A 10,826-nucleotide genomic window follows, 5' to 3' on the forward strand; every position below is an offset into this window, starting at 1 on the left:
AGCATTGGACATTCATCAGAAATTGCATTGTGCTTACAGACCAGAGGCTTCTGGGGTAGTTGAGCAAGTAAATGGAACCATAAAGAACAGAATTGCAAAAATGTGTTTTGCCAATGGACTGAAATGGCCTGATGCTTTGCCACTTGTTCTGATGCCCCTAAGGAGCATACCTGATAAAAAGACAGGATTAATTTCACATGAGATTCTGGTTGGGAGAATGATGAGACAAGCATTTGTGCCAGTTGATAAACTATTGACTAGTAATGTTGATATCATACTGGATTACTGCAAAAATCTGTCTGACGTGGTAACTTCTGTGTTCCATCAGGTGGGAACTGAGGCAAACTCGAAAGAAAAACATCCAGCTCATGATCTAGTCCCTGGAGATTGGGTTCGAATAAAGGTACACAGGAGAAGAAACTGCTTAGTCCCTCATTGGCAGAAGCCTATACAAGTCATTCTGGTCTGCACGACTGCAGTTAAATGTGCTGGAGTAAAGAGATGGGTGCACGCAAGTCATACCACCCGTGTGCCTGAACCTGAAAATCCACAGGATGAAGGAAAAAGCACAACTGACTCAGATTCTGAAGGTGAACCAGAGAAAGATCCAGATACTGAAGATCGACCTGTTCATCAACATCTGAAATATCAGATGCAAGTTCTGCCTCTGAAGGAGAAAGTGAAGCTATTGAAACTCCAAATTCTGAAGTTCGACCTGAAAGTCAAGATTTAGTAAGAACTAATTCCAGTAAGGACACTGAGCAAAGTGAATATAAAACTGATAGTCAGAAAAATACTGAAGGACAGTCTGAAAGCTCTGAAAGCAGGAACCGAAATCTTGAAACTGGTGAAAAGGAAATAACTCACGATGAGGATGACCTTCCAAGTACCAGCTATAGAGAAGTTCTTAACAGAGTGAAAGAACTGACTGAAGAGAAAACAAGCTCAGAGAAAGAAACAGACATTATACAGTTCACCATAAATGAAACTATTGAAAGATCTGAACCTGAGTCTGATGACAGTGAAAATGAAACTCAATTGAGAAGAAGCTCAAGAAAAAGAGCTTGGAGAGTGGAACGTAACACTGTTGGGCCTGATACCAAGAGAGCTCGTAAAGGAGATAATTGGCCTAAAGAAACTGATGGACTAAAATGTAAACTGGTTAGTAAAGCAAACGTACAAGAAGATCAAGTAAACGAAATAACTAGTCAAAAGGAGTCGTTGGGTAAGAAGATAGAAATTGTGCAAAGGCCAAAAAGAGTGAAAAGACCAAATCAGAAATACAAGTCACCTGAGTTGACTTATATGATATTGCCTCCATTAAGTGAAGTGAATAGCAGTCAAAAAAATCTGAGTTGTGAAAGTAAAGAAAAGGAAAGTGAGTGAACCGTAACTCAAAAGAAAGAAAAGAATACCTAAACTGGGAAACTGTGAAAGAGAAAAGAGGAAAGGAACAAGAATTGTTTTTTTTAATTTCTGGTGGTAAAGTACACTCTTAGTGCAAAGAAAAGATTTAAAAGAGACAATGTAAGGGCAGAAAAGATTGTGGAAAGCGCTGTGTAAAAAAAAAAGGCTACTAATGATTTAACAAAATCGAAATGTACCATTTTTAGAAAATGGTGTAGAATGTGGTTAATATGTACTGGATTATTAATGTTGGTATGGTTGATTTTAGCTATTATAATTCCTTTCAGCTCATATTTTGAAAAAGCAAAGGCAAATGAAAGTATGAAAGAAAAGACTTATGAGTCAAAGGGTGAAAAGTTGCATGTGTATAGACCTGAAGTACATCAAGATAACTCAATCAGCGATTTTTCTCAAATTTGTTTTGAATATGTGAGAAGGATGGATGCAAGTGACTGTTACATCTGTGTGAAATTACCAGCATCTGTATCAGAGGGTGTGACGTACCATCATCTCCCATCAACATATGGAGTTACATGTAGTTTATTAGATTGTTTGTTTTATAGAACAGGTAAATTAGAGTATTATTATTCTAACACTGATGATGTTTTTGCTAAATTGAAAATTGTAGCTGAATTGAATCAAATCAAACCTGCAAACATTTTTGGAGAATATTTCTTGGAAATACAAGAGTTGACCCATGATTATGCGTTTAAACATAATTTGACCTGTAAAATGTGAAATGAAGAGAAAGCCTTTTTGGATATGGTAGAAGAAAAGAGAAATCAGTATAAAAGGAGAAAAAAGCAAAGCAAACTAAATCTACAATGTGGACATTTGAAGTTGGCAATATTGAAGGGCATAATGTGAATGTGGCTATAAATATAGATACACTATTATTAGGGAAAATATGTATTCAGAGAGATAACACTGTGTATGATAATTATTTTGTGGGAGCAAGTCAATGTGAAGATAAATACATTATAAAAGGGGGTTGGGGATTTAAAGGGGGTAATGATCCAGTCTTTCCTGGGATATATTTTCTCTGCGGGAACAAAGCTTATTATAGATTGCCAGATCACTGGTATGGGTCCTGTTATATACACTTGGTCTTTCCTAACATTTTCCATGTAGATAGAGGAACTAATGGAATGCACGAGATAGGTAAACCTTTAAGTTGTAGAAGAAGAGAGAGTGTGAAAGAAATAATAGGTGATGTTTTTGGAGCATTGATACCAGCAGCGGGTATATCCAAACAGAATTCAGAAAATGTCAATGATAGTAGATCGTTTGTCAACAGAGACATATGGAGGATTATTAATGGTAAATACCGAAATAGTTGCTATGAGAGCTATGGTGATGCAAAATCGACTTACTCTTGATATAATTTTGGCAAAAGAAGGAGGAGTCTGTGGAATTTAAGGTGCAACACTGTTGTATATACACCCCAGACAAAAGTCAAAACATTTAAAAATATAGTACAAATCTTAGAGTTGCATAAGGAGATGAAACCACTGGAGGTTGATGGTGTTCTTGAGAAACTTGGTAGAAGTTTTTCAGCAGTTAGAAATTGATTTTATGAAATAGGTAGATCCATAATAGGGAAAGTACTAATTCCAGTAACATTAATAATAGTATTATTTTTGATTTTAAGATTAGGCTGTAAACTTAGAAAAATAAGAAATCTTAAAAAGTCTATAAAGAAGCAATTTGAAGAAAGACAAGAAAGAGAATGTGAAAACGGTGACTGAAATGGAAGAGTTCAAAGAGAAACGTTATCAAGATAGAAAGAAACTAGAAGAAACTAGAGTATAACTCATACTAATTGAAAATATTTGAAACATGTTGAGATAAAATTTACAAATATTTGGGTGTTATTTGGTGATAAAGCACCAAAGGAGGGAGTTGATGGAGCGAGGGTGAAAACAAACATTTTTGTATACCCCTCATAAAGTCTCTTCCTCATAACAGTGATATGTATTAATTGTGTGGTTTTGAAAATAACCAACATAGAATAGAATGCACACACACAAATACACGTGGGATACTAATTTGCTTGTGTTGCGAATTATAACTTACTAATTAAGTGACGTTGTTATATTAATCCTATGCGCAAATGTCATAAACTAAACAAAATCTGTGTGTATATGCTTTTTGTATGTCAAATTGTGGCAGAAATTATGGAGAATGGTAAGTAAATCATGCTTATTTGTGGCTAAATTTGCTAGGTAATAAGTAACTGGGCTACCTTAAAATGGGGAGAGGTAAACAGAAGGGCTATACTTCAAAAATTATCGTTTAACTGTGTTTGTTTCAATAATAGTTCCAATTATGGCCCATGCGGCCTACATGAAAGATGGAGGTTTTCGAGACTCCGAAACTGTGATGATTTACCCATGCGCGACTGTGCTCGAGAGAAGTGCAAGCAGCTTGTGCCTGTATAGCGTGGGTCAAGGTCAGCGTGGCCTGGATGTTCGAGCCAGTGCCAACAATTTGCATGTCCACATCGTGAGAATGGGAAACCAGTCCGAAATAACAATTTAAAGGACACAAGTGAAAAAACTGTTAATGAACAATTGAGACTTTATTTTTTATTATAACGATGGCTTTGAGGAAATATGGACAATGAGGAGATGAGGTTATGCTCATCCACCCCTTGATTCGACCAATGAGAATGAATGAGGACCTTAAAAGTTTCAAATCGTAGATAGATAAGTTACGGTGAAAGGGTTTAAAAGAGGACGCTTACCATTTATACTGACAGCCAATGTTCCCTCTAATTTGTTTCCTCTGTGTGCGGCAGTGTAGGGTCTCTGTGTGCTGCAGCCATGGCTGCGTGCGCCAGGAACACGACCGACTTTTGCTTTAAAAAACTGAAAAGACGGTGCATTTCCACACGTACAACCCATGTTAAGGGGCTTAAGGCAGATTTGCAGTTTGGATACACACGCCATGACATGAATTGGTTACACAGGTTTAGAAAAGCACAAGACTCCAACGGCTGAGGGTCCATAGACTGCCTGAAGTACATGCAGTTCTTCAGCTGAAAATGCCATTATAACGGAATGGTCAGAATGAAATTGGGGGAGAAGAAATTAGATGGGCGATGGGTAGAGCCTGCAAGTGATAGGGATAACGGACGTACTTTAGTTAGATCCTTCCAGGACATAGTGCAATCTCATAATATCCCACATACCCAACAGTGGAGACATGCTCTACTGGTGCACCAATACGTGGAAAACTGGGTCCATGACCTATCTACATACCACAGTCCCCAATCGTTTAATATCTACTCACCTGGAAGGAATATGGTGGGACGGATTCTGGCTTATATGCAACTCTAATTGCTAAGATCTTCTTGCAAGCCACCTCAAATGCACATCATAATTGGAGGGAAGTGCAATTACAGACACAATTCTTTGAGGGGGATTCTGAGGAGCCATTAGAAGAACATAATTGAGGGTTAAGGGAGGCCCGTCTGAAAGTTAGTTATTTTAAGATACTACATCAATGGCAGTGGACCCCCAAAAGACTCTATGCCTCCTTCTAATCCAACCCTTTTTTCTCTCCTTTTCTCTTTCATGTGTCTTGCTTCTCCTTTTGTCTGTCACCTCCTATTGCTCCCCTCGTCCTCTTCTTTTTGCTGATCTCTTCTTCTGTCCTCACCTCTCGTCTCCTTACTTGTTTTTTTCTCTTTTTCTACTTTTCTTTCCTTTTCGGTAGTTTTCCCTGATCCTTCAACCACACATGTGATCTTTGTTTCTATCATCGCCTTGTCTCATCCCTCCCCCTTATTCCATTTATCTCTCCCTCCATTTTGCCCTTCTAACTCTCCTGTCCATTAGCCTTTACCTCCCTTTCACCTCTCCTAGAGGCCCTGTCCTTCCCTATCACTCCTTTCCTTTTATTTCCCTACCTCTCTCTCTTTCCTCACTGTTGTTTCCTTTCTCGCTCCTGGACAGTTGCTACAAGATTAAACTGGTTTTAGTTAGCATTAGTTTGGAAAAAGAAAAGCAATATTTTGGGCCAACATTACCAAGATGAGTGCTAATAATACTACAAAAACGAACCTAAAATTTAAACATTTGACAAAATAAAACTATCAGTCAAAAACCCCACGTTTGGTGTTTTTCATTCATAAAATGCCAACTGTAATATAAATTGATGTGTTTAAAAAATGTGTTTTTACAATTAAAAACAGTTTTCTAAATCTTTCTGCACTGAGCAAAATACATTCTTGTTCATCAAAAAAACGATTGGTTACTTTTCTAACCTTTTGTTAGTAAAGCGTAGTGCTTACTTTGTGCCGGTGATTTCTGGCGCTTAGCACCAGCACTTATTTATCAGGGCCAGGTCTTACGACTTATGTGCACCAATCTTTCAAGTTAATTTTTCTTCGCCTGCACAAGTTGCACAGAAAGTACAGCTATGTGTTATATTAATTCTGCACGTAGATGAGAGCTTCTGGCATTGAAGAGGGAGGGGGGGTCACAGGTTGGGCGCTTCTGCAGATCCAGAGCAAGCAGATTTAAAAGCTTAACCTTTAAATATAGGTGGGGCTCAACAATAGACCCATAGAAACACGGACTCCTCCACTTACAGAAACATCCAATGCACTCTAGAAAACATGCACACTTTACACCATACATGCATTCTTCCGTAAATACGACCCCTTAAATGTCCTCTGTCTAAGTCTGCAGGAGATGCAGTCCCTCAGTACATCACATAGGTAGTACAGGCCGCGGGGCAGATTTACAGACACGGAACCCAGACATGAGATTTGATGTGTCTAAAATGGTAGTGATTGTGTACATTATCTTATAGCAGCTAGACCTTATTTCATTTACCGTATAAATGTGCATATCGCTCTATATAAAACATTGACTTGGTAATAAAGGCTCAGAAATAGTGCCTCTTTATTTCACTGTAACTCACATGACTTCTAATTCAGTGTTGTTCGTGCCATCCATGTCATTCACTGTGACCGTGGGCCTGGCCGTACAATTAACCTCATGTAACGCATTTCAGGATGAATTGAGCCTCACTTATAGACCGTACCCCCCTCACAGACAACACCTTCTGTAGACACAGTCCACAATGTCTTTATCCTTGCTCATACAGCTTTCTACACAGGGACTGGAGCCTCGCTGTATGTGCAGCCAGGTACACAGGACAGCCGGAGAAGGCAGTCTAGCACAGTAGGATATCTGTGTACACCTCTTCACCTGGGCACACGGGAGAGGTCAGGGCCGGCTTTAGGCATGTGCAAGCTGTGCGCCTGCACAGGGCCACCAAACCCCAGGGGCCACCACGCCAATATATATCCTTAATATAATAATCCTCTGAGGATGGATACATATTTGCGTGGTGGCCCCTGGCAGGGATTTGGCGGCCTCTGGCTCTGTTCCACTTCCAAACACCCTGACCCCCTCCCCTCTTTACTGGCCTGCGCGCTCCGCCCCGCCTGGACCCCCTCTTCCGGGCCCCCTACCTGCGCTCCTTGCCCAGGGCCACCATGAGCTTAGAGCCGGTCCTGGAGAGGTGCCCTGCAGTCTGTGTCAGGAAGCACAGGGTTCTACGCTATGTTGTAAGCAACCCCTACCCAGACAGCTCTCCACAGGGACAGGCGCTCCCCTGAGCTATAAAGCCTGGTCTATGCAGGCACACTACTCTAGCACAGCACAGAAGGGATGCCTGCGGTCTGTGTCCGGGAGCACAGGGTTCTACATTACAAAGCACGCAGCCCCATACCTGAACAGTGCCCTACAGGAGACACACTGAGCTATACACCCATGTCTAGGCAGCCACATACACAAGAAAAGGCTGAAGTAGTGCTTCATTTGAGCCCGTGATTGCAGGTGTTTTCCACCAGCATTCATTTGGGCACTGGGACTTATTTTTTTAATTTCAGGAGATAGAAAGGCAGGATAGGGGAGGCTGCCGATTTCTGAGTACATTTGGGCCCCAGCACTTATTATTTTACAAATTAAGCACTGGCAGGGCTTAATTTGAGCCGGTGCTTGCTGGTGCTTAGCTCCGGCACCTAATTATCAGGGCCGGGTCTACACAGTCACGCTGCATTCAGTGCAGCTGCCGTCCCGTCAGTAATTGATTTATGTATAATGACTCGTTTGTGGCACTGGCAGAGAGAGCGTGTGCTGTGCTGCTACTGTAGTAGTACCGTACGTGCTGTACGCTGTAGTCACTTAGTTTTAGTTACCCCGTCGTACTGATTGTTGACTAAACACTCTGTCTAAATGGTGACGTGACTCAATTTCTCCTCCTCACTCTTCAGACTTCCGGCGGCTGGCCGCGGATCAGTGTTGCTGGCCCAGTGGAGTGGGAGGGACACTGTAGTAGTTGTTGGTTGGGCAGGGCAGGGCTTTGCCTGGGCTGGGTCCACCTCCTCTGCGGGGGTTGGGGCTATGCGCGGCAGAGGCAGCGACTCGTGCGCAGATTGGAGTGCTAGCGCATTTGCTGCTTTCATTTTGCTCAGCACGCCCGCCCCAGCATACCCGCACCGCACCACCGAGTATCCACTGGCTGGTGGTGTTCAACGCCGCCTTTCAAAGCCGGTCGGGACCTGCTCCTTGGACGATGTGAGCCTGAGTGAGGTATCGTTGGCTAGACTACTGCTGCAGAGTAGACAGTACATAGCTCTGCTGTGAGGGAGAGCGAGTCATGGCCTGGGGTATGCCGGTGGCCTATAATTAAAGCTGCGCAGGTGAGTCAGGGCAGGGCCTGGCTAGCCGCAGGGGGCGCCGTGACGGTGATTACTGTTTTTTTATATTTTATTATTATGTTGATTGGCATTGGTCTACCGTCTGGTCTGGTCGCGTTGTGAGGGCCTGGGGTAAGCCGGCGCCAGCGGTCAAATCATCAGTATTTAAATAAGCTGCGCAGGTGAGGCAGGGCAGGATTACTGTTTTTTTTTAAATCATAATGATGTTGATTGGTGACTGGTGGTGGGTGACTGGTTTAATCAAGATGGCCTGGGATAGGCGGCGTAGGCCGGTGGCAGCCAAATCATGATTTATTACAAAATAAATAGAGCTGCGCAGGTGCGGCCTACTGGTTTTCCTAAACTGTACATTTTGTATCATTATGTTGAAGTCGGGTCACTCTGATAATAAGGATGAGGTTTGTGTTTGATGATGATCATCACAATGATCATGTTGCCAGTAGTGTGCATGCAGGCTATTGTTGCAGCGTGGGCAGGCCTGCGCTGGCTGGATAGATCAATACTTGCCCTGATAGATTCAATTTCGGTTCAGGGCAGGCTCCTAAAATCTGTGGGGGTTGGGGCTGTGCGTGGCAAGGAGCATGCTCATATTTTTTCACATTGTAATGCGCGTGCATTCACTGCTTGCCACGGTGCCCCGCCACACCCCAGCATACCCGCACTGGCTCAGGCGGCTCTAAGGCCCGTTCACCACCGCCGGCACCGTCTGAGTCATCGTGGCCCGGTGGCCAGCTAGCCAGCCAGCCGCCGATCAAAGTAGCGGTGATCGGATCGGGCGATGATTGATTTTGTCACTTGTGCACAGTATGTTCACATGGTCCGGGTTAGCCTAGTGCACAAGATCAATGCGGATTGCTGCGTGATGTAAATTTGAAAGTGCAGTCAAGTAATACTGCATAATTATTTCTCTTTCACCATGTCGCCACTTGTAGCCCTCACTACCAGAAAAAAGTATGTGAGCCGCCCCAGCAACTGAGTGCGCTCCGCTTCGCGGGCACCGTGACTTCAGACACTTACTCTACCCACTGCAGGTACGATTCCGATCTAAACTCCCACAACATGCTTGTTGTGTTTGTGGCTGCACGCCAATTTGTAATGACACCGGTTTTTGATTGCTTCCGTTTATTCTTTCAGAAATTCACTTTGATTTGCAGTCGACCTACACTCCTGCAGCCTTTGTGCAAGTTGTGCAGGTAAATTGCTGTCACCTATATGTGTAGAGATAGAGAGGGCGCCTCATGTGTGACTATATATATGTGACACCATTCCTCCATTCCTCTTTCAGATAAACTTCTACCCAGTCCCTGTCCTGAGGAGAACCTATAATACCTACGGTTCGAAACGCGTTGACACCCGGCCTGTGGCAAGAAAGAAGGGTGCAGGTAGGGAGTAATTAATATCACCTTTGTGGGCCCTTGCTGCTAATCCTAGAAATATTCTATCACAGGTGTTGTGAGACAGTCAGGCAACTTCATTCCATCCTAGCTCCGCCTGTCCACTGGATTCTAGTCTAAGGACTGGCTCTTTCTAAACGCATAAATATTGTGTTTTGTGCAAAGGTTTTGTTACTTTGCAATTGGTTTGAAATGTCATTTGTGGTACCAAAGTCTTTTGTTGGTGTCGTGATATTTTGAGTTTCTACCTTAAATGTTTGTATATTTGTATATTTTGTATATATTGCACACACAATTGTATGTTTTTGAACTGACTGTTTTTTTTTTTTTGATTTAAGGATTTTTATTGAAAAAATAAGTGGCATATACATTGGCAGTTTTACAACAGTGCTGAAGAGAGAGAGGAGGAAAAAAGAGAGAGGGGGGGGGGGGGGGGAGTTAGTGTGGCTTCTTTAAATGTTCGTCGAGTTGTTTCCACATGTGCTCTTGGGGCGTGTGTTCTTTCGAGAGGTTGCCCGTGATGTTGTCTGCTCCTCTTAGGAAGGTGACCCAGTTGATCCATGTTTTGAAGTTTGCTTTCGCCGTGTTCTTCCAGTTCGTTAAGATTATCTTCAGGGCTGCTGTCAGGAGCAGGTCTAGGAGGTCTCTTTCTTCCCTGCCGTTCAGGTTTGCTGTTACATGCCCTGTCGCCAGTGTCACATAGTTTAGTACTAAGTCTGTTTGGAGCATGTCATTTATGAATGCGTTTATTTGGGCCCAGAACCTCTTGACTTTGACGCACCCAAAGATAAGGTGTTCAAGTGTGCCCTCCTCTTTCTGACAGTTCCAGCACTCGCCTGAATCTGCTATTCCGCTTTTGTGGAGTCTTGATGGGGTCCAGTAGGCTCTGTGGAGAAGCCAGTATTTTGTTTGTGCCAGTTGCGGGGTGATCTTGCTTTTTGTGGCTGAGGCCCACATTTGCGCCTGTTCCTTTTCGTTTAGCTGTCTGCCCAGGAGTGTAGCCCATGAGTTTGTTGTCTTCTTGTTTAGAGACAGGGTCGTCGGGGCGAGCAGTTTGTAGATCTTGGCGGTCTGGTGTCCCGCCGAGTTTAGCATTTGCACGTACTTGACGATATCCGGTTCTTCTCGGGTTAGGTTTGCTCTTGTTATGGCAGACCTTATACCTCCATTTGTATACAGCATAATGATAACAGCCACCACTGTCAAATATTAAAAAGTACATTCGGTTTTAAGGGTTTGGCAATGGTGAAATCTTGAGTCCAAGAGTTTATTAAATTAATTTACAC

This window comes from Lissotriton vulgaris, chromosome 9 (genome assembly GCF_964263255.1).
Source record: "Lissotriton vulgaris chromosome 9, aLisVul1.2, whole genome shotgun sequence".
Taxonomy (NCBI): Eukaryota; Metazoa; Chordata; class Amphibia; order Caudata; family Salamandridae; genus Lissotriton; species Lissotriton vulgaris.